Below are 25,054 nucleotides of genomic sequence, written 5' to 3' on the forward strand. Positions count from 1 at the left end.
CAAATTAACTACTAATCTTAATGCACATAAGCAATTCGAACAATCATATCTAAATATGTACGAGTCTATGTATAAATATGAATTCTATTAATTCAAATAATTATATAATCGTTGATTGAATCCTAAAATTAGAATTCAATAAAATATGTCACGTGAGTTTAGCTTAGTTGGCAGACGTTGCATTATATACATGTAGGAGGTCGGAGTTCGAACTTTGGTCATCTCACTTATGACTTATCCACCTTAAGGGTGAAATTTCTAGTCACTAAACTATTTGACAAAAAAATATTGAATAAAACATTTTACCTTATATATTAGTTCACATCTGCAACGCGTGACTAGGGATGACAAAAAAACCCAAATTCGAGAGACCCACCTGAACCCAAACCCAAGTCAATGGGCGAAACCCGATTTGACTAGGTTTGGATTTGGGTTCGAGTGACACCCGATAATATAAAACTAGTAAACTTTTTGAAATTATAAAAGCTAAATGAAAATTTTATTAATGATCGATCACAATATGGAATAGCACTGCATATTAATTTGTGTATTCTTTTAGGAAAAACAATCATAATCTATGAAGCTTTGTAATTATACACAGGGTTAGTGTATATAATTACGATCAATAACCTGTTGGAAAAATATGACATAGAATTATTTCATTAATATAAATCAAAGAAATATTGGTACAAATATATATGATACATAATAAAATAAAAATATGGAACAAGAACAACTTATCGATTTGACTGAGGCGTGCAAATGCACTGGGCTTAAGAGTATTTCGCCACCACAGGTAAGTTACCCGGTGCAGTTGGTCTCATAGCTAATACCCTCCAGGATACAACAGTCACTTCTTGCTAGCACCACACGTGAATTAGCAAGGTCTCAAGAACCACTTTTTGGATGCTCAAGGGAACTTAGTATTATATTAGTTACACACAATGTTTATTTTCTTTCTAACTTTCCGTCCCCCTTTTTGCCTAGCCATCACCCATGCATATATATACATATATACCACTTTATTAGAAAACAATAAGTTTACGTTGCAGCATAACGGAGCCCTTTTAATTAGGATTGATTACATATTAATCTTGTCAATGAAATAGGAACGGCTAAGCAACCAATTAATTAGAAACATGACCAATTAAAATTAATAATAATAATAATAAAATAACTTTGAAATAAATTACACATAAAATATCCTACATAACCTTGTGGAAGGAAAAACAATCATAATCTATGAAGCTTTGTAATTATACAATCACAATTGCCTTGTTAGAAGCAATGTAAGAAGTGGATATACAACCTACATATATATTGGTGTGTCAGAATATAGTTCCATTATTTGTAACATTAAAAACATGTATTTCCATTCAAACTTTGTGTTTGAGTTTATAAAGTAACAAGCGAATATGGTTGCTTATACGTTTGCTAAAGCGGTTATATCTTGTCTAGTTGCTCATACGCTTGCTTAATGAAATGCTTTGAGTGTTTGTTTGTCAAACAAAAGTACCTACAGAGTTGTAAAGAGATTTCAAAAAAAAATTATGATTATTATATATGGGGTTTAGAGTGTTATATAAAATATTATTCTTATTTTATGATTTTCTCTTTTCAATCATGAAAGGTTATAAGATATTGAAATATTGTTAAAACAAATTATGAATTATCTTGTACGTACTAAAGGTACTAGAGAGGCAAATTAATGCATTGTGGTTCTTTAGAGACATATAATAATTATAAGAGAAAATTGGAACTCTTTTTACTATAAGTACTTAAAACTATTTAAGTGATGTAAGAAAAACACGAGCCTTATAAATTGTAGAGTGATAAAATAAAATTTCATCTGATACATTCAAAGAGTGGAAAATATGGATAAAATTTTCAAGTTTGTTTATGTCATGATAATCCTTCTTTCCCTAGTTTTTGTTTCAACGCATGCTATAAAACTTACATGTACGTAGTAAATCAATTTTATCTCCTTTTCAAATTTCCTTCTTTACTTCGTACAAAATATTTCATCTCATTTTAATAACATTGTTTTTTTCTCTTATTACATTACAGTTGTCCATCCTTGTAAAACTGATCGTGATTGTCCACAAACTCCCAAGGGGCGCTTTTCACGTCCTAAAAAAGTGAAGTGTCGTAATGGCATTTGTATGTAAAGCTATATGATTGCCACACCCAAAAGAATTAAAAAAAAATCACACTACTAGAATATTCTACAATTTCTTATTTAGTTATTGTCATCATCTATCAAATGAGTTTTCTTTTACCTTTTCTTATTTCACATACCTTGTTAGTTTTCTATAATGCAAGTGAAATGACATAGACCATGAAAAATATTATCTACATTTTCTTCTTCTATATCTTAATTTAATTTGATATATTACAATGGTCTTCATATCCAATTTTCTCCCTCTATATATATGAAAATATGGATTTATTGTTTTTATGTATGTTTATATATGTTGAGTTTGTTCATTTTAAAATTCATATATAGAGCTGCATAAAAACAAATCATATATTTTAATTAACAAACTAATCCTATAAATTCTAAACAAATCCTTAAAATTCTAAAAAGAAATATAAATCATAAATCCTAATATTATTTTATTTTAAATATAAATCTAAAATATGCAAAAAGATATTTAGACAATATTCTCAACGAACAGTTGAATTAATAAAATTTTATGCTTGAAAGAGTTAACAACAGAATAACTATTACAAGAATCATTCCTTAACTAATAACCTATTTGTTTTCACAACCTGCATCAAATTAAACCCACGTTTGTCTGAAGCTACTATTTAGGAATGGTAATTTGATTCATACCCAGAGGTACCCGCAAAAATTACCCACAATAGATGGGGTAAAAATCCACATTTTAAATACGGAGACGGGTATGAGTAATTATCCGCAAAAATGAACGGGTATGAGTGTGGGTACGGGTATCTTGGTACCCACCCTGCCCCATACTCACTTAATATATATTTATTTATATTAACATAAATATGAACTTTAACATAACATAAAGTTAATAATAATTTTGTTTATAAATTTCATGAGTAAAAATTAAAATCATTGAAATTTTTTTAATTCTATTAAAATGGTATGATATTTTATAATTTATCAATTTATTATTAACAAAAATACGGGTAATGGGTACTTAAGTAGCCATAGAGTATGGACATGAAAAAAATACTTTTCTCCGTGCAATTAAAATTTGTTTAATATTGTACTCTTATTAAAGAAATCCAAGATTACAATACTATAGCTAATCTATTAGAATTTCTCCCGTTGATTGCAATAAAGCAGAAATAGATTCTCTACAGCTGTTGATTACAATGGAACATTGTTTCTTAGTGAACACAAATGACATTGACATACAATGCTTCAACTTTGTAAACTATTTTCTAAATGCCTATTTTCTTTTGTTTCATTTTTCATTGTACATAAGTAACTTTTACCATCATAACTGTTGTTTAAACTATATTAGTTGCAACTGCAACTGAGCATATCATCTCAATGGACACAAGTATGAGTGTGATATATTAATGCCATCAACAAGTACCTACAGTTCAAAAGAAAATGTATTAAGCATATTATTCACAGAAATATTAAAAAGTGAGAAGAAAATGAGGATTTTAGGAAACAGCCATGGTCCTTGAAAATGTTGCGCAGTTTGGTCCTCTAATGTGTTCTTTGTTCCTTGAATGTGTCTTTGGTTTGTCAGTCTTGTCCATAAAATTACCAACAAAAAAAATTCAAGGACCAAAATTATTGCTTACTCTATCATGACACCGTCTCACACATTTGTGGATAAAAATGATTTTTTAGTCTAATTAGGTAATGCCCTCAAAATTGATTCTACACAAAATTCTCATTTTGTTTGTGATTTTTCAATTCAATATTGTACTAAAAATAGCTAGAATAAAACTTTACATCAAGTGTAGAGTATCATGCAATATGATTTATGCTTCATCGTTTAATTTTAAAATTATTTAATACTCCCTCCAGTAATAATTATAAGACAATTTTTACTTTTTAGATTCATTGAATAACTAATATATCTAATCTATAATATAATTCAAATACATTAATTTTCTTATACGACAAAGGTGTATAAGACACCGACAAATCAAGAAATGGGTAAGGCCGCCTGTAATTAAAAGTCAGTCACCATGGTCAATTAAATGTTGGTCTCTACTCTCTTTTTCCTGGTAGCCTGTATGGATGGCATGAGGGGTTTCGATTTTTTATAGCTTTTTCGAAAATTATTTTCTTGTTTTTATTGGGTGTCTCTCCCGCTAAGTATATTTGGTACTAGCTGTTAATATATATATATATATATATATATATATATATATATATATATATATATATATATATATATATATTTGCTTTAAAAAAAAATATAACTAAAAAGGACTGCGAAAGATTACATGAATATTGCACTAGTAGTAAGCCAACAAAACTAAAAGAAAACCATACGTCTTCAAATACCAAAACTACTACTATTCTTTAATTAGCCAATTATCAAATAAATAAATAAATAAATATTAAATTGTGCAAAAAAGGGTTCATCAGTTGCAAAATGTTAACTTGTGTAATGTAGAAGATCAAGTAAGCGGGTGTTTCTTCACAACAACACACACAAAAGCCCTAAAAATCTGAGTGTTTCTCTAAAAAAAACAATGCCCTGAGATTTGTTCTTGGAACTATTGAGTTTTGCAGAGCTTCTCGCGGTAGAATTAAATTTCATCTATGAAATGGCCGTCGTGGTGTGTTGCAACGTTCGATTGTTTGAAATAGAAGAAGCAGAGAGGAAGGAGAAATTTCTTACAATCTAAAGATTTTAATTTAACAGTTGAATCAGACTAGTAAAGGAAGGTGAATTTTTTTTTTACAATGAGCTGAGGATCGAACCCATAACCTTTAGCATTCTACCCATATTCTTCACCACTACTAGACCTAGTGGCTTAAAGGAAGGAGAAATTTCAAATGTGAGAAAAACAAATATATTTTTTGAAATTTCTGGCACGCAATGCTGTGACAGATGCTACAGCAGATGTCTTATATATGTAACATAGCAGACTAACAAAATAATAAAGTGCAGAATAATAAAAAGGCATAGTAGGTTTGTTGGTGTGTCGAATCGTTGCGTGCGCGGGAAACAAAAAAGAGTTTTTACTTAAGTGTAATTTAAATATTTTTGAAGTTCATGACATGTAATATATTTGGATTCAATAAATTTCTATATTTTCGGTTCAACAATTGATATAGCGAAATTTTAAAAAAATAGTAATGATTTGTTTTGTGATAAATTATAAATAATAATAAAAGAAAAGTTAATTTCTAGAAATAATATAATTAAACGTAATGTCTTGGATCAAAATTCGGGGCGTTACACTATGGTATCAGAGCAATGATCCTCAGATCCTTTTTGGGTGGGACGTTCTAGTTGTATGACGCATGATTTTCTGTTGTTGATTTACTTTCATATTTCAATTTTATGTTATTTATTTTTGTGATATTGCTTGCCATTCTGAATTTTTTTTTTAACGAGATTCCTCTTTTAATTTTGTAAGCATTTTTTTTAATTTACTTTTCTGAAGCAAGTCAGCCCAAATTGCATTATCGTGATTCAAAAAATGCCACTTTCACTTGCTAAGCAAAGCCAAATTAAAGAGTTCAAGATTTTTTACTCCTAAACCACCTTTATCCTTAGGTAAACAAATTTGATCCCATTTAACCCAGCATACCTTTCTTTCCTCTGCACCACCACCCCACAAAAAGTTCCTCTGAATTTTCTCGATACTTTTTAGCACACAACAAGGAGCCCTAAAAGAAGAGAAAAACTAAAGAGGTATACTAGCCAAGACAGAATTGATCAGAATTGATCAAACGTTTAGTCATAGCCTCCACAATGATATCTCAAAATTAAGATATAGAAGAAGAAAATTTAGATAATATTTTTCATGCTTTATTTCATTTTGCTTGCATCATCTTAAAGTACAAAACTAATAAAGTACGTGAAATTTGAAAAGCTAAAAAAAAAATTATTTAATGGGTGATCACATCACCTAAAGAAGAATTCATGGAATATTTTAGTAATACGTTTATAATTAGCCTTCTATACAAAAACCATTACGACACCTCATTCTTACAGGATATTGATGGGAAGCACGGTAGTAACGGACTCGACAATCACCATCAGTTTTACATGGCTTGGCAGCTATAATGTAAAAAGAGAAAAACAATGTTACTAAATGTAATAAAATATAATGTAAGAAATAAAGATGGAAATTTGAAAAGGAGATAAACTGGTTTACCATAAACCTGACTTTGTATTGAAACAATTAATAGGGAAAGAATGATTATCACAACATTAACAAACTTGAAAATTTTATCCATATTTTCTCCACCTTTTGGATGTATTACATAGAATTGTAGTTTATCACGTCTTGATTTATAAAGCTATTGTTCTCCTTACATCAATTAATAAAAAGTTTTTATAGTACTTTCAGAGTTGTGAAAAGACTTCCATTTTTTGTTTATAATTATTAGCTGTCTCTTAATTAAGTACAACAATGTGTTGCCCCTTTAACAACTTTTGTAAAGAGGTCATGTAAAATATACAAATTTAAATAATTCATATTTTTTAACAAATTTTCTTTAGTTTATACGGTTTCATGATAGAAAACGAAAAATCACAAATTAAAAATAATATTGTTTGACAATAAAAAATAGATTCTCTACGGCCGTTGACTACAATGGAACATTGTTTCTTAGTGAACACAAATGACATTGACAAATTCAACTTAGTAAACTATTTTCTAAATGCATATTTTCTTTTGTTTCATTTTTCATTGTACATTAAGTAACTTTTACCATCATAACTGTTGTTTAAACTATATTAGTTGCAATGGACACAAGTATGAGTGTGATATATTGAACACAAGTACAAATTTATGACTTGTGACGACTCATAAGCAGATGAGCATTCCGATTATCTGACACCAGACCAAATTTCAACTTGAGAGAGTGAATTCAGTTTTGGCGTAAGCTAAACCGCATTTGAGTAATTTGACTTCAATACTATTTAATCTTTAGCCCTGATAAGATTATAGAAACCATTTTGAAAAGAAATAGTGTTTCGCAAGGTTTTAAATTGCGGTCCGCATCCGTAATTGCGGTCGCAGTATTGCTGATGCGGTAGTCACCGCAACCGCATAACACCGCAATTGCCATGTGATCTTAATTCACGTGTACGACCGCATCATAACCGCATCACAACCGCATTAGAAGCCGCACCAGATGTTTTCGGCGATGTTTGTTTAAATTTTCTCACCAAAAAATAAAATTTATGAACTTCAAATCCTAATTTGTGTCAAATCTAATGAAAGATCTTACTCTTAACGATCTCTCAACCGTGTATTTAAGAACATTCAAATTAGTGTTTATGAAATAAACTAGGATTATGCAATGGTGGATAAATAGTGTAATTACATAGTAGTTTCATTATATATAGCTTGTTAAATTTCAAAATGATTTCACGCCGCAGCAGCCGCATTGCGCACTGCAGCATCGACAATGAACACATTCGCAACAACCACAACCGTTACTGCATCCGCGACCAAAATTTAAAACCTTGGTGTTTCGTTTCTAGAATCACCAAAAAGAAGCCATAACATGGAGTATGCATTAATGCCATCAACAAGTACCTACAGTTCAAAATAAAATGTATTAAGCATATTATTCACTGAAATATTAAAAAGTGAGAAGAAAATGAGGATTTTAGGAAACAGCCATGGTCCTTGAAAATGTTGAGCAGTTTCGTCCTCTAATGTGTTCTTTGTTCCTTGAATGTGTCTTTGGTTTGTCAGTTTTGTCCATAAAATTACCAACAAAAAAAACTTTAGGACCAAAATTATTGCTTACTCTATCATGACACCGTCTCACACACTTGTAGATAAAAATGATTTTTTAGTCTAATTAGGTAATGCCCTCAAAATTGATTCTACCCAAAATTCTCATTTTGTTTGTGATTTTTCACTTCAATATTGTACTAAAAATAGCTAGAATAAAACCTTAAATCAAGTGTAGAGTATCATGCAATATGATTTCTGCTTCATCGTTTAATTTTAAAATTATTTAATACTCCCTCCAGTCATAATTATAAAACAATTTTTACTTTTTAAATTCATCGGATAACTAATGTATCTAATCTATAATATAATTCAAATACATTAATTTTCTTATACGACAAAGGTGTATAAGACACTAACGAATCAAGAAATGGGTAAGGCCGCATGTAATTAAAAGTCAGTTACCATGGTCAGTTAAACTATGTCCGCAATAATTAAAAGCTAAGATCGAAAACTGTGTGGTTATATATATATATATATATATATATATATATATATATATATATATATATATATATATATATATATATATATATATATATATATATATATATATATATATATATATATATATGTGGTCTCTACTATCTTTTTCCAGGTAGCCTGTATGGATGGCATGAGGGGTTTCAATTTTTTATAGCTTTTTCGAAAATTATTTTCTTGTTTTTATTGGGTGTCTCTCCCTCTACGTATATTTGGTACTAGCTGTGGCCGGTTTCGAGATTTTGGACTCACAACCCCAATATGTTGGTACTTTAAGCCTATGTGCACGCCACTATGTCAAGGAGTGTTTCGTGTAAAATTATTTCTAGACAAATACTTAACCAATTATTTGTGTTGTGGGCCTAAAAAAAATTGAGGCCCCAAAAAATTTGAGGCCCTGAGCTGTGAGCCTGGTTGCCCACCCTCAAAACCGGGTCTGCTGTTAATATATATATATATATATATATATATATAGGGGTTTTCTAACTTAGACCCTAGTTAGGTCTAAGTTAGCAAGGTGCACCTTTTCAATTGGACCAAAATACCCATTCTTTTTAATTAATTAACCAAAATACCCATTAATAGACGCGGATCCAGTGTCGCGCGCGTACCGAAGGACCATGGTTACAGACCGTTGATTTCCATCAGACAGCCAAGATCTGATCTCATCCAGACTGTCTGATCAATCAGACAGCCCAGATCATCCTGATCCATCAGATTCCAGCGCCTGCGCCACACTGGATTAAAACCTGGAGAGAGAAAAATTTGCTTTTTAAAAGTAGGACACGTGTCACACAATGGTTGGCTGGGCGTGATTTTTGTTCATTTAATACTTTGAACTCAATTATTTCGTTGTAAATTAATTTTTTATTTTTTTATTTTTTTATTTTTATACCAAAATTCATAATTTTTTTTGTCTACAAATAGAGATTTGGTTCGTTTGATTTGGACACAAAAAAAAAAAACGCAATTTTTCACTACCTTAATCTCATTTTTTGTCTACTAAATACGTTACTTGTGTGTTGTAATTTAACACGCACCACTCAACCAACTCACTGAAACCATTATACCAGGAAAATAGTAGATAATATTCTGGAACTTTTGGTATATTTTATGAAATTTTTGGAGACCTGAAACTATTTTTAGTTAATTAAATGAGATAAAACGGTAATGAAAAACTAATGTTTGCTTCTGAAACCATTTTACTGGTAGAATGGTTGCACATAGTTATATTCTGAAACCATTTTACTGGTAGAATCGTTTCAATGAGTAATTTATTAATTGTGTTTGCTTCTGAAACCATTTATCTAGTACAATGGTTTCAGAGAGTTGTAATCTGAAACCATTTTGCTGGTAGAATGGTTTCAGTAAGTTGATTATTAGTTATTTGCTTCTGAAACCATTTAGTTTGTAGAATGGTTGCACATAGTTGTATTCTGAAACCATTTTACTGGTAGAATGGTTTCAGTGAGTAATTTATTAATTGTGTTTGCTTCTGAAACCATTTATCTGGTACAATGGTTTCAGAGAGTTGTAATCTGAAACCATTTTGCTGGTAGAATGGTTTCAGTGAGTTGATGTAAGGTAGTGAAAAATGAGATTAAGGTAGTGAAAAATTGGGTTTTTTTTTCTGTGTCCAAATCAAACGAACCAAGTCTCTATTTGTAGAGAAAAAAAAATTATGAATTTTGGTATAAAAAAAATAAATAAAAAATTAATTTACAACGAAATAATTGAGTTCAAAGTATTAAATGGAAAAAAATCACGCCCAGCCAATCAGACAGCGACACGTGTCCTGCTTTTAAAAGTAGATTCTTCTCTCTCCAGGGTGTAATCCAGTGTGGGGCACGCGCTGGAATCTGATGGATTCGGATGATCTGGGCTGTCTGATTGATCAGACAGTCTTGATGAGATCAGATCTTGGCTGTCTGATGGAAATCAACAGCCTGTAACCATGGTATTGCGGTACGCGCGCGACACTGGATCCGCGTCCATTGATGGTATTTTGGTTAATTAATTAAAAAGAATGGGTATTTTGGTCCAACTGAAAAGGTGCACCTTGCTAACTTAGACCCAACTGGGTCTAAGTTAGCAGCCCCCATATATATATATATATATATATATATATATATATATATATATTTGCTTTAAAAAAAATATATAACTAGAGGACTGCGAAAGATTACATGAATATTGCACTAATAGTAAGCCAACAAAACTAAAAGAAAACCATAAGTCTTCAAATACCAAAATTACTACTATTCTTTAATTAGCCAATTATCAAATAAATAAATAAATAAATAAATATTAAATTGTGCAAAAAAGGGTTCATCAGTTGCAAAATGTTAACTTGTGTAATGTAGAAGATCAAGTAAGCGGGTGTTTCTTCACAACAACACACACAAAAGCCCTAAAAATCTGAGTGTTTCTCTAAAAAAACAATGCCCTAAGATTTGTTCTTGGAACTATTGAGTTTTGCGGAGCTTCTCGCGGTAGAATTAAATTTCATCTATGAAATGGTTGTCATGGTGTGTTGCAACGTTCGATTGTTTGAAATAGAAGAAGCAGAGAGGAAGGAGAAATTTCTTACAATCTAAAGATTTTTGAAGTTCATGACATGTAATATTTTTGGATTCAATAAATTTCTATATTTTCGGTTCAACAATTGATATAGCGAAATTTTAAAAAAATAGTAATCATTTGTTTTGTGATAAATTATAAATAATAATAAAAGAGAAGTTTATTTTCTAGAAATAATATAATTAAACGTAATGTCTTGGATCAAAATTCGGGGCGTTACACTATGGTATCAGAGCAATGATCCTCGGATCCTCGGATCAATTTTTAACAAGATTCCTCTTTTAATTTTGTAAGCATATTTTTTAAATTACTTTTCTGAAGCAAGTCAGCCCAAATTGCATTATCGTGATTCAAAAAACGCCACTTCCACTTGCTAAGCAAAGCCAAAATAAAGAGTTCGAGATTTTTTACTCCTAAACCACCTTTATCCTTAGGTAAATAAATTTGATCTCATTTAACCCAGCATACCTTTCTTTCCTCTGCACCACCTCCCCACAAAAAGTTCCTCTGAATTTTCTCAATACTTTTTAGCACACAGCAAGGAGCCCTAAAAAAAGAGAAAAACTAAAGAGGTATACTAGCCAAGACAGAATTGATCAGAGTGATGCGACCACCGAAGGACAAATGACGGCTATGCCAAGAATTCAAATGTTTAGTCATAGCCTCCACAATGATATCTCAAACTTAAGATATAGAAGAAGAAAAGATATAGAAGAAGAAAATTTAGATAATATTTTTCATGCTTTATTTCATTTCGCTTGCATCATCTTAAAGTACAAAACTAATAAGGTACGTGAAATTAGAAAAGCTAAAACAAAATTTATTTAATGGGTCACATCACCTAAAGAAGAATTCATGGAATATTTTAGTAATACGTTTATAATTAGCATTCTATGCAAAAACCATTACGACACTTCATTCTTATAGGAAATTCTTTGCGAGCAGTGTAGTAACGGACTCGACAATCACCATCAGTTTTACATGGCCTGGCAGCTATAATGTAAAAAGAGAAAAACAATGTTACTAAATGTAATAAAATATAATGTAAGAAATAAAGATGAAAATTTGAAAAGGAGATAAACTGGTTTACCATAAACCTGACTTTGTATTGAAACAAGTAATAGGGAAAGAATGATTATCATAACATTAACAAACTTGAAAATTTTATCCATATTTTCTCCACCTTTAGTATGTATTACATAGAATTGTAGTTTATCACGTCTTGATTTATAAAGCTATTGTTCTCCTTACATCAATTAATAAATAGTTTTTATAGTACTTTCAGAGTTGTGAAAAACTTCCATTTTTTGTTTATAATTATTAGCTGTCTCTTAATTAAGTACACCAATGTGTTGCCCCTTTAACAACTTTTGTAAAGAGGTCATGTAAAATATACAAATTTAAATAATTCATATTTTTTAACAAATTTTCTTTAATTAGTTTATAAGCTTTCATGATAGAAAACGAAAAATCACAAATTAAAAATAATATTGTTTGACAATAAAGCGGAAATAGATGATGGAAACCATTTTGACAAGAAATAGTGTTTCGTTTCTAGAATCACCAAAAATAAGCCATAACATGGAATATGCATTAATGCCATCAACAAGTACCTACAGTTCAAAAGAAAATTATTCTATAATGATATTTTACTCTATAATCCAAGATTCCCTCATAATTGATTCTAAACAAAGTTCTCATTCTGTTTCGCGATTTTTCACTTTAATGTATATTGTACTAAACAATATAATCAAGTGTAGAATAAAACCTTACTTCAAGTTTTTTTTTTTTTTTTTGATAAGCAAAACCTTACTTCAAGTAGTAGAGTATCATGCAATATGATCAATTTAGGGATTTTGATTTTTGAAGATGATGAATATGTTTAAGGTTTACCGAAAATAATTTTGATTTGTTTGAGTTAATTAATTTTGACAACAGCGTTTTTTAAATTTTTGGGATTTTGATGAAACTGGTGAAAATGATGAACACATGGTGATGAAGATTATGAACACAGTGAAGAAGATGATGAACACATTAAATTTTTATTTTTTTAGAAAATAATTAATTCGAAAACACAAAAGAAAAATATGAATTAGCATATTGTTATAAAAACAATTGATATAGAAATTGAATCATCACAATATTATTAGATCTATGTTATTCCTAGAGTTACGATTTCAAAACTGTGAAATATTTTGGTTGCTGCATGTACTGCAGGCATGTCAAATTGTGAAGAACAAATTAATGTCTTAGTTAGATAACCATAAGAAGTACGATAAGGGCACCATTCACTTCATCAAATGGAAAACCAAAAGCAACTCAAACTAAAAAAATATCATGGAATCGGGAAAACCGAAGGCCACATTGCCACCGGTCACACAAGGACTATATGTGTCACATTCGTTCCAATTCTTCAAATCTCTCTAGAATTATAGAAAATGATGCATCTACTATATGTCAATCATCCCAACATTTGGACTTTATGGCGCTCTCGGAATGATAGGATTTTTTTGGGGAGAATTGTAGAGCTACAAGAGATGGTGGATAGAATTAAGCTTGTTTCTTAAAAATGGCTTTTGGCAAAAAAGATTGGTACACCTTGCTTGTTTTATGAGTGGTGTACGAATCTTTTTGATTGTATAGCTGATAGTTTTGGGTATGGTTTCTTCGGATTGGGTGGAGTACTATTTGTACTTTTTCTTTAGAAGTGGATTGAGTATCACTTGTACTTTTTTCCAATTCGTTTTTTAAATATAAATATCATTTGGCCGTTCAAAAAAAATACAGAAGCATTATAGTTATTCTTCAATAAAAAAATGCTCTACTAATATGATAATTATGAATATGATATTTAGGAGGGAGCAACAACAATCTCTCCATCATTGAAGATCGTCTCTTTGAATATGAGAGGGTGGGGTGAAAGTGCTAAACAGCGGCAGTTGAGTTTGTTTCTTCAAAAACGTGTTTTCGATGTTTGTTTACTTCAAGAAACAAAGAAAGCGATGATTTTCTCATTCACAACCTATGGGGGCACAAAAATGTTAACTGGGTGCTTTCGAAATAATATTGTATTTAGAGGAGATTGAGTTAATGTATCTTCTTTAGTGAACAAAATTATTTACATTTCTTGGTTTTGGCTTTTAGGGCGATTAGGGAATAATGTTAATTTAGCATTTTCTGACTGGTGTAACAATCCTTTAGTCTGTCTAGGGTGATTTTATTTGAATTGTAAGGGATGAGTACCCCTTGTACTCCTTATAATTCAATTTTTTGCTTATCAAAAAAAAAAAAACAGCAAATTAGAAGAAGATAAATTTGGCATCCACAATTAAGAAACACCATAAATTAATTTAGTATTATTAATACCTAAAATATTTGGGTGTTGTATATCCACTGTGTAGAACCACCAATTAATTTTTATGATTATTATTTATTATATATGGGGTTTAGAGTGTTACATAAAATATTATTCTTATTTTATGATTTTCTCTTTTCAATCATCAAAGGTTATAAGATATTGAAATATTGTTAAAAAAAAATTATGTACTAAAGGTACTAAAGAGGCAAATTAATGCATTGTTGTACTTTAGAGACATATAATAATTATAAGAGAAATTGGAACTCTTTTTACTATAGGAGCATCTCCAATGGTATTATCACTTTGGGTATCATACATTACTAACAAGTGGTCCCTATAATGCCATGTAAATACATATTTTGTTCCAATGGTGATACCACTTTTTGAGTATCATACATTAATAACAAATGGTCCCTTTTATATTTATTTTTTTATTCTGTCTAAATAAAAATAAAAATTAGTTAATTTAATAAATACGTAGATAAATAAATTACTAATTAAATATAATGAGAAATACATGCTAATAAATAAAAAATTGTGAAAAATGCATAAATATGACGGGAAATATATAATGAAAAATATAATAATTAATTTTTATTATTATAGATATTAGGATCCATTTGATAGAAAACAAATAAAATATGACTTGAGAACAAAACAAATAAAAATTGTGTAATATATAGAATAATATCAAATATTATTAAATTAACATCCAACTACAAGAAGAAAAAAAAATCTTTTCTGCACTGTTGTTGAAGAAACGAAATTGAAAAAAAACTTATGAAATGAAAGACAACAAAAAAATAAAACCTTCCTATATAGTAAAAATAGAAAGAAAAAAAAAGATCCGGTCATTAAATGTCAACGGTAATATTTTGACGTATATGGAAGCTAATAATAACATTAAATTGATGATACGATACCTTATTTAAGGTACCGGTATCATGAAATTTGATACCCTATGTGCCACGTCAGGGTCCAATAATAAAAACAAAATAAGGTATTGTATCATTAGTCTATAAAACTCTCTTATATACCTTTATTGGAGATGCTCTAAGTACTTAAAACTATTTAAGTGGTGTAAGAAGAACATAAGCCTTATAAATTGTAAAGTGATAAAATAAAATTCCATCTGATATATTCAAAGATTGGAAAATATGGATAAAATTTTCAAGTTTGTTTATGTTATGATAGTTCTTCTTTTCCTAGGTTTTGTTTCAACGCAAAAAGTTCCAAGACTTCGAAGTACTTAGTAAATCAATTTTATCTCCTTTTCAAATTAGAAGAAGATAAATGTGGCATCCACAATCAAGAAACACCAGCAATTAATTTAGTATTATTAATACCTAAAATATTTGGGTGTTGTATATCCACTGTGTAGAACCACCAATTAATTTTTATGATTATTATATATGGGGTTTAGAGTGTTACATAAAATATTATTCTTATTTTATGATTTTCTCTTTTCAATCATGAAAGGTTATAAGATATTGAAATATTGTTAAAAAAAATTATGAATTAACTTGTACTAAAGGTACTAAAGAGGCAAATTAATGCATTGTCGTACTTTAGAGACATATAATAATTATAAAAGAAAATTGGAACTCTTTTTACTATAAGTACTTAAAACTATTTTTTTTAGGTAAATTAAGAGCATTAAGAAACATCATAGAGACTAGTAGACATCAGAAAAACATCTAATAACACTAATCCTATAACTCTTTGCTCATATATAATATATAAAAAAAAGGGAAAAACTATTTAAGTGGTGTAAGAAGAACATAAGCCTTATAAATTGTAAAGTGATAAAATAAAATTCCATCTGATATATTCAAAGAGTGGAAAATATGGATAAAATTTTCAAGTTTGTTTATGTTATGATAATTCTTCTTTCCCTAGTTTTTGTTTCAACGCAAATTCCAAAACTTCCAAGTACTTAGTAAATCAATTTTATCTTCTTTTCAAATTTCCTTCTTTATTACTTCGTACAAAATATTTCATTTCATTTTAATAACATCATTTTTTTTATTACAATACAGTTCCCATTTCATGTATAACGGATCGTGATTGTCCATCATTTCCCAAGGGGCGCATTTCAAATCCTAAAAAACTGAGGTGTCGTAATGGTTTTTGTACATGACAATAATTATAGCTTTATGGATATTATATGATTGTCACACCCAAAAGAATTAAAAAAAAAATCACACTCCTAGAATATTCCACAATTTCTTATTTAGGATTGTGATCACCTATTAAATGAGTTTTCTTTTACCTTTTCTAATTTCACATAGCTTGTTAGTTTTGTACTTTAAGATAATGCAAGAGAAATGACATAGACTATGAAAAATATTATCTACATTTTCTTCTTCTATATCTTAATTTTGATATATCACAATGGTCTTCATATCCAATTTTCTTTCTTTCTTTTTTTTTTGTTTTTTTTTTCAAGTAACTTAGTGACTAGAAAATCCACTTTAAAAGTGAATAAGTGGAGTGTCCCGGGTTCGAACACGGACTCCTACACATTTAGTGTGATGTCCCTACCACTGAGCTAAGCTAACGGGGACATCCAATTTTCTTTCTTTCTATATATATATATATATATATATATATATATATATGAAAATATGGATTTATTGTGTTTATGTATTATTTTTTTTAGTTTTCACCGTAGTTTAAACTGGTTCGGGGATCAGTTCTGATATCAAGTGGTTCTAGCCCCCTCCCAATCACAGTTGCGGTGAATCGAACCGTGGTCATCGATCCCTACCAAATTCACCACCGAAGCAATTACTAACGATGGGTTGTTTTATGTTTATATGTTGAGTTTGTTCATTTTAAAATTCATTTTAATAATAAGATTTCACTTCAAATAAATGCATAAGAATTATTTTCTATATCTCTTTAAGTTTGTATTCATTGATAATTTATGAGATTTGAGATTTCTTTTGTAAATAATTAATTAAGATCAAGGTGGTTTAGGGGTAAAAAATTTGGAACTTTTTAATGTGGCTTTGCTTAGCAAATGGAAATGGAGGGGTATTAATGAAAAAGATGCACTATGGTATGATTTGTTGCAGCATAGATATGTGTACCGGGCTATGGACCAGGGTGTGATTTGTTAAGGCCCAATACGAAAAAGCCCAATGGGAGCATCTAAAGGAGAAGTGTGAAAACAACCATGAAAAACACATGATAAGCGTGATCCACCATGACTTGGAAAGGAAGGAAGAAACTTGGAGAAGAAGGAAGAAGCTTGGAGAAGAAGGAAGAAGCTTGGAGAAGAAGGAAAGTAACCGCCCACTACCCATGAATTCCTCTCCAAGCAAGGCGGTTATCAAGCAACAAGAGGGAGATGTTTTGCCTATAAATAGGATCTTCTTCAAGAGAACAGGATAAGACTTTTCACTGATTCTACATAGACTCACTCTCATCATGAGAAACCACCATATTTTCATTCTTGTAAAGAGATTCAATTTCTTCTCTGACATACTTGTATCAGTTATCAATCTTGAATAATACAAACCCCTATGTTCTGATCGAATTCTGACTTATAAAACTCCCAGGGTTGTTGGGATTGAACTGAGTGTAATCACACCATTTGATCAATAATACAAACCCCCTTGTTTTATTACCAGAACATTTTGGCGCCCACCGTGGGGCTGCGGTAAAATCATTTGATCCCAGCCTATCACAGCAACTAGACGAAAAATCAAACATCTTCACATGGCTGGAGAGCATGGAAACAACGATAATTCTAGCGTTAACACCTTGCAAGCCGCCGTCGTAGAAATTCGGCGTTTGCAGACTCACATTGCGGCCATCAAGGCTTAAAGGGCAGATGAGAAAGAAGCAGAAGTTACAACTTGACATCTCTTTTGGATATATCTCTATGTTATTATTATTATTATTATTATTATTATTATTATTATTATTATTATTATAGTTTTGATCCGGAGGATTTTGTTTGGCTCCACTCATCAATAAAGAAAGAAGCGTGTATACGGAGAATCGCATCGCGTCCTCGTCTTTGCATCGCCATGCATCTGTTATCACACCATCCAAGAACCGCCACGCCGCCACTAACACATTGTTTTCTTTACGGCAACTCTGCTCTCAATCCAGGCGGAAACAATGAAGTCGCCATCACCGCCGTTATATTCGTTAAGAAATCGCCTCCGACGTCAGTTGTGGAGAAATTGTCATCGCCGCGGTCGGTTATGGAGGAATCGCCATCTCACCGTCGGTCGTTCTGTTCATCTCGATCAGGTGTTAACGTTCTTTTCTTGCAACTTACCATTTAATCATATAGTTCTCACTCCTTCTATTTTGATAATATGTTATTTGTACTTATAATTAACACAAAATGCTTCTTAGTTATTCAAGGAAATTGTTAGAGCACCACAAAAATAAACTGCATAGCAACATGAGATCATGTTGCATTCTATTAGTAGGGTACTGGATAAGTTGAAACAATGAAACTATTAAGCGTTGAACTCATATCATCCCTTCCTGCATTGTCCCATTTATTTGCCATGCAACTTGATCAATGTGATGAACAAATTGATGTAATTAGTGATAGTAATGTACCAATAGAAAATGAAACTAAGGACAATATTTGGAGTGGGACATTATACTGTATTGATATAGCGATTATATGCTTCTGATGCTAGAACCTCAAACTACCAAAAGTTCTATGATGTTTGGTGTTTAATCTTTTAATTTCTCGATAGTATAGCTGTTGATTATTATAGAGAACATCTGATGCATGATACTGTGATAGTTTTATTTCCTTTGTACCTAACAAAGTTATCAAGTTGATCATAGCACAGGGTAACGAACAAATGTGGAAAATTGAGATGAAAATTCAGTAATTATCACTCGGCGAGATAGAAGCCGCCAACTAATATTTCAGGTTGAAGCATATTCCGCGATGACTACCGCAATGGAACTCAGTCTCACCACGCCAAAACATAATTGTTTTTCTTGCTAGGCGAGGAGCGCCGCAACAAACCACCCATGGCGGTATCATTTTCGTTTGTTTTATTTTTCATATATTATTATTGTTGAACCTAATGTATCAAAGCTTATTTGCAGCGATCATGATTAAGTTGCGGGCTCTGAACCAAGAATAAATGAAGCCAGCCGGCTCTAGACCAATAAAGGTTAACCGGTGATGGAATAAAGGTCAACCTGATTAAGTTACGGGCTCTGAACCAAAAAAAAAAAAAATAATAAAATAAAAAAAAAAAAAAAAAAAAAAATGGTTATCTCAAACTTGAGCTCTGAATCTTTATTAAAGATCAACTCAGATGTGAGCGCTGAACCAAATGTAAGGTTGAAAGGCCTTGGTGTTACCTGTAAATCTTACGAGTTGGGGGCGTCAGAAAAAGAAAATAAAACAAGGTTGAAAGGCCTTGGCGTTACCTGTAAGTCTTACGAGTTGGGTACGTCAGAAAAAGCAAAATTAAACAAGGTTGAAAGGCCTTGGCGTTACCTGTAAGTCTTACGAGTTGGGTACGTCAGAAAAAGAAAATAAAACAAGGTTGAAAGGCCTTGGCGTTACCTGTAAGTCTTACGAGTTGGGTACGTCAGAAAAAGAAAAATTAAACAAGGTTGAAAGGCCTTGGCGTTACCTGTAAGTCTTACGAGTTGGGTACGTCAGAAAAAGCAAAATTAAACAAGGTTGCAAGGCCTTGGCGTTACCTGTAAGTCTTACGAGTTGGGTACGTCAGAAAAAGCAAAATTAAACAAGGTTGAAAGGCCTTGGCGTTACCTGTAAGTCTTACGAGTTGGGTACGTCAGAAAAAGAAAATAAAACAAGGTTGAAAGGCCTTGGCGTTACCTGTAAGTCTTACGAGTTGGGTACGTCAGAAAAAGCAAGGTTGAAAGGCCTTGGCGTTACCTGTAAGTCTTACGAGTTGGGGGCGTCAGAAAAAGCAAAATAAAACAAGGTTGAAAGGCCTTGGCGTCACCTGTAAGTCTTACGAGTTGGGGGCGTCAGAAAAAGCAAAATAAAACAAGGTTGAAAGGCCTTGGCGTCACCTGTAAGTCTTACGAGTTGGGGGCGTCAGAAAAAGCAAAATAAAACAAGGTTGAAAGGCCTTGGCGTCACCTGTAAGTCTTACGAGTTGGGGGCGTCAGAAAAAGCAAAATAAAACAAGGTTGAAAGGCCTTGGCGTCACCCGTAAGTCTTACGAGTTGGGGGCGTCAGAAAAAGCAAAATAAAACAAGGTTGAAAGGCCTTGGCGTCACCTGTAAGTCTTACGAGTTGGGGGCGTCAGAAAAAGAAAAGAAAACAAGGTTGAAAGGCCTTGGCGTTACCTGTAAATCTTACGAGTAGGGGGCGTCAGAAAAAGACAAGTTGAAATGCTTTGGCGCTACCTGTAAATCTTACGAGTAGGGGGTGTCAGGAAAAGATACAGCGAAGAAAGGCGAGATTATTGACGCCGCCAGAAAAAGCTTATACATAACCAAAGCAAGGCGATTCATCACAACGCCAAATCATTTGCAACCGCCAAAAGGCAACAGGTATAAAGTCATTCATAAATGATATATAATTATATTTAAAGTGCTAAAGACATTGCAGGAGCAAAGTTAAAAATTTCAAAGGCGAGATTATTTTCAACACCAAACACAAAGTATAGTGGAAGGGCGACTCCGAACAGCGCCAATTCTGTTTAAATCGCCAAGAAGTTACAAAATAAAGCGTGCAGGCCTGACAGTACAAAAATCAACTACAACAAAGAAGTGGCGAGACAGAAGTACAGACCAACAAAGTTACTAGCCTCAAAGTTTCAATTTGCTTTCAAGAAGACAAGGAGGGACGAATCGCGAAAGATGAAGAGGCGAGATTGGTGACAACGCTAGCTTTAAAATGCAAATACAATGAAAAAAGAGGAAGGGCGACTTTCCAACTTGCTCAAAGTCGCCAAGAAACAATGACAACAATATTCAAAGCCACAAATGGCATACATCAAGATATTCAAAAGTCATAGAAGGGCGTACAAATTATCTAAGAAATATCAACAACAAAAGGAAGGACAAGGCGACAAGCAAACAAATAGTATGAGTCAGCAACAAATGGGCGACATAGAACCACGCCGAGACATAATAATCGCCAAGTTACTTCATTCAAAAGCACTTCGCCTTCTTGAAGCCTCGTGCTTGGGGGGCTGTGTACCGGGCCATGGACCAGGGTGTGATTTGTTAAGGCCCAATACGAAAAAGCCCAATGGGAGCATCTAAAGGAGAAGTGTGAAAACAACCATGAAAAACACATGATAAGCGTGATCCACCATGACTTGGAAAGGAAGGAAGAAACTTGGAGAAGAAGGAAGAAGCTTGGAGAAGAAGGAAGAAGCTTGGAGAAGAAGGAAAGTAACCGCCCACTACCCATGAATTCCTCTCCAAGCAAGGCGGTTATCAAGCAACAAGAGGGAGATGTTTTGCCTATAAATAGGATCTTCTTCAAGAGAACAGGATAAGACTTTTCACTGATTCTACATAGACTCACTCTCATCATGAGAAACCACCATATTTTCATTCTTGTAAAGAGATTCAATTTCTTCTCTGACATACTTGTATCAGTTATCAATCTTGAATAATACAAACCCCTATGTTCTGATCGAATTCTGACTTATAAAACTCCCAGGGTTGTTGGGATTGAACTGAGTGTAATCACACCATTTGATCAATAATACAAACCCCCTTGTTTTATTACCAGAACAATATGGTTTTTTGCCTTCTATTTTATTGAACAGGGAAGCAACAACTTATGGATCAAAGGATTCTTTATGGTGGAGGGATGTGATAAGTGTGGGTGACTCCATCATGCCCGGATGGTTCCGTTCGAATACTAGTTGTGTGGTGGGTAACGGTACTGAAATTAGTTTCTGGAATGCCAAGTGGTGCGGAAATATGTCGCTTGGAGAATTATTTCCTAACCTCTTTGCAAAAGAGTTGCGGCAACATTCTTTGATTGCAGATAGGATGATCAACGGCAGTGAGGGACTGTTTTGGCAATGGGATTGGCGTGATGAGTTAACGCAATCTGAAGAACATGATCTTTTTAAGCTAAAAGAATTGTTGTCGGATGTTAGTTTGAATCCAAACAGCGTTGACAGATGGCGCTGGATTATTGGCTCTGCAGGTATGTTCTCGGTTAATTCTTGTTATACCTTTCTGATACAACATGGTGCAGTTGAGACATTTAACCCAAAAATGATGGAGGCTCTCAAAAATCTGTGGAAGAATGATGTGCCATCGAAAGTGAGTGTTTTTGGGTGGAGATTACTATTAGAGAAATTACCAACGCGGGGCGCTTTGGCTTCAAAAGGTATCATTACAAATCCTCATGAATTTACCTGTGTGTTCTGTTTTAGGCATATAGAGAACTGTTCTCATCTTTTCTACGGTTGCAAATTTACCCAAATGGTGTGGAATGCTATTTTCAAATGGATGGGATGTAATTTAACTATTGGTGAGGAAGGGCTGAATCACTTTATTATGTGTGGTGAAATTGTCAAGTCAAAAAAGGGTAGGCACATTCGACATTTGATTTGGTTAACTACTACTTGGTGCATATGGAGATTGAGGAATAATATCATTTTCCGAGGGGAGATGGCGGATATTTCTTTGTTGGTTGACAATATTACGGCGATCTCGTGGATTTGGTTTAGCGGAAGAGCAGGGCGCAAGTCCACCTATTCTTTTTCGGATTGGTGCACTAATCCTATTGTATGTTTACAAAGCATATAATTATTTGTTTTGAATTGTAAGGGTTTGAGTACCCCTTGTACTCCTTTATAATTCAATTTTGCTTATCAAAAAAAAAAAAAAAAAAAATTAAGATCCATATATTAATAGTTTCTATATATAGTGATATTTTATATTAGTATATATATTTGTGGTCAAATCTATCTTTTGAGTAAGATTTAAGAGTAGAAAATCTCCTTACACGTATTGCTTTTGACCAACTAAGATAAGTTTCTATAATTTTGTGAATAAACCATAACAAGAATCATTCCCTAAAATTTTATGCTTGAAAGAGTTAAGAACAGAATAACTATAACAAGAATCATTCCTTAACTAATAACCTATTTGTTTTCGCAACCAACATCAAATTAAACGCACGTCCGCATGAAGCTAGTATTACTCGCTTCATGAAATATCACAGCTAATATAGGTTTGGGACGAAAACGCATAACCAAACATACACTAAGACATGTAAAATACTTTTCTCCGTGCAATTAAAATTTGTTTAATATTGTACTCATATTAAATAAATCCAAGATTACAATTTACAATACTATAGCTAATCTATTAGAATTTCGCATGTTGGTTGCAATAAAGCGGAAATAGATTATCTGCAACTGTTGATTACGATGGAACATTTTGTGAACACAAATGGCATTCAGATACAATGCTTTGTAAACTATCAAAAGTAACTTTTACCATCATAACATCTTGTTGAAACTATATTAGTTGCGACTGCAATTGAGCATATTATATTAATTATCTCATTGAACACAAGTGTGAGAAGGTACAGTGAAGTATGGTTTGTTATTTCCTACTGGATTGAAGAATGATTGTGCAGAGTTGAGAAGCTATTCTGACTCAGATTGTGGAGGAGACACAACAGATAGAAGGAGTACCTCTGGCTATGTGATGTTATTCAATGGTGTTTCAATTGCTTGGTGCACAAAGAAACAACCAGTGACTGCTCTGTCAACATGTGAGGCTGAATATATTGCTGGAACATTTGCTACTTGTCAAATGGTTTGGTTAGATTCAGTGTTAAAAGAATTGAAGTGTGTATTACTTGTATCATATCTCTTACTTGGCCCTCTAGTATTCATTCCTCCATTATTACTTAATTCATTCCCCTCTTTAAGCACAGTTGCAAGAAACAGGTTTCATGCTCAAAGGCTTTCCTTGAGCCTCTGCAACACTGTAATCTCTGTGTGTGTGTGTGTGATGCTTCTTGCTGCGCCAACAAAATCAACTCCTCGTTCATGTTGCGGGACTATCCTTCCTTCAGTCCTTCCTTTTTCTCCAAGTCCTCCCCTCCCTCCCAAACATAGCCTAAGATCGCTTAAAAATTCTAAATGATTTTGAATTCAATTATAATGATTAAATCAAAACGGATAATTTGGTCACTAGTACATCGTTAAATCATCGAGTAAGATAGATGACAACTAAATGAGAATACTCACCGAGTGTAATAGTAAAATGTTCGGCCACCACTGACATGGATTTTAGCAATTAGCGATGCCAAAAGAGAAGAGAATGAAATAACTCGAAAAGCAAGCAAACAAACAGGGTGAATGTCTTTAAGGCATGGTTTCCATGCTTCATCGCCACACAAATTCCTGTCTTGATGGTTTTCTCCTTTGTCAAATGTTAGCTTCCTTGAACTTTCACGCTTCCATATTGTTAGACACGCAAGAACCATAGGCAGCAAAACAGAAACTACGCACACATAGACCCTCCAATTTAACCAATAACTGAGGGTCGTTGTATCTATTGTATCATATCATCCAGTTGCATCCTCCTGAAAGAAAAACAATGTTACTGATCTAACCCGAAGATCAGAAAGGTTGATGGCCGGTCCGTTGAGCAAATCGTCCACACCGAAGGGGGGGTTTGTACCTGCAGGTACTCTGATGCCTAAGTCAGCAAAGAGTAAAAGAGATACAA

The 25,054-nt window shown here is 32.4% G+C and overlaps 4 long non-coding RNA genes across 5 annotated transcripts; 2 read left to right on the plus strand and 2 right to left on the minus strand.

Annotated features, from left to right (window-relative positions):
* The first annotated feature begins 1,814 nt into the window (after window positions 1-1,814).
* On the plus strand, window positions 1,815-2,370 carry LOC123888869. Its single transcript, XR_006802328.1, has 2 exons — window positions 1,815-1,959; window positions 2,068-2,370. It is a non-coding gene; the product is annotated as an uncharacterized LOC123888869 (long non-coding RNA).
* A 3,595-nt stretch (window positions 2,371-5,965) lies between these two features.
* LOC123888868 lies at window positions 5,966-6,729 on the minus strand. The gene is made up of 2 exons (XR_006802327.1): window positions 6,337-6,729; window positions 5,966-6,239 (listed from the first exon to the last, which is right to left on the minus strand). It is a non-coding gene; the product is annotated as an uncharacterized LOC123888868 (long non-coding RNA).
* Window positions 6,730-11,717: 4,988 nt separating this feature from the next.
* LOC123888867 lies at window positions 11,718-12,987 on the minus strand. 2 transcript variants are annotated; one of them, XR_006802326.1, is made up of 3 exons: window positions 12,804-12,818; window positions 12,086-12,763; window positions 11,718-11,988 (listed from the first exon to the last, which is right to left on the minus strand). It is a non-coding gene; the product is annotated as an uncharacterized LOC123888867 (long non-coding RNA). The 2 variants fall into 2 exon arrangements; XR_006802325.1 differs by having other exon boundaries at window positions 12,086-12,987.
* A 3,033-nt stretch (window positions 12,988-16,020) lies between these two features.
* On the plus strand, window positions 16,021-16,724 carry LOC123888870. The gene is made up of 2 exons (XR_006802329.1): window positions 16,021-16,285; window positions 16,393-16,724. It is a non-coding gene; the product is annotated as an uncharacterized LOC123888870 (long non-coding RNA).
* Window positions 16,725-25,054: the final 8,330 nt, after the last annotated feature.

Source organism: Trifolium pratense, linkage group LG6 (genome assembly GCF_020283565.1).
Source record: "Trifolium pratense cultivar HEN17-A07 linkage group LG6, ARS_RC_1.1, whole genome shotgun sequence".
Taxonomy (NCBI): domain Eukaryota; kingdom Viridiplantae; phylum Streptophyta; class Magnoliopsida; order Fabales; family Fabaceae; genus Trifolium; species Trifolium pratense.